Source organism: Apaloderma vittatum, unplaced genomic scaffold (genome assembly GCF_000703405.1).
Source record: "Apaloderma vittatum isolate BGI_N311 unplaced genomic scaffold, ASM70340v1 scaffold26099, whole genome shotgun sequence".
NCBI lineage: Eukaryota > Metazoa > Chordata > Aves > Trogoniformes > Trogonidae > Apaloderma > Apaloderma vittatum.
In genome coordinates this window covers 5,412-5,646 of record NW_009737384.1, presented here as the reverse complement: position 1 = coordinate 5,646, position 235 = coordinate 5,412, and the positions used below count along the sequence as shown (strand labels likewise).

Genomic DNA, 235 nt, shown 5'->3' with positions numbered 1-235 from the left:
CCCCCATCAGTGCTCTCGCCAGCCTCTCCTGGGGGGGACAGGAGGGAGATGCAGCCGTGAGAGCCTCGACTGGTGCAGGAGCTGCAGTCCCTCTCCTTAATGGGAATGTGGCATGGCCAGGGCACCTCCCTCAGCTCAGAAACATCCCACCGAGCTGTCCCCAAGAGAGCAGGACACTTCCTCATCCTGAAGGTGCCGCCTGGTCATGGCCAGGTTTGGCCCCAGACGGCTGCGT

General features: G+C 63.4%; 1 protein-coding gene across 1 annotated transcript in view; it reads right to left on the bottom strand.

The window, feature by feature from the left end:
• Positions 1 to 235, bottom strand: part of LOC104279874 (pleckstrin homology domain-containing family A member 6-like) — a gene marked incomplete at both ends in the record, with an annotated part of 6,014 nt that overhangs the window by 611 nt on the left and 5,168 nt on the right. The window lies entirely within an intron of this gene.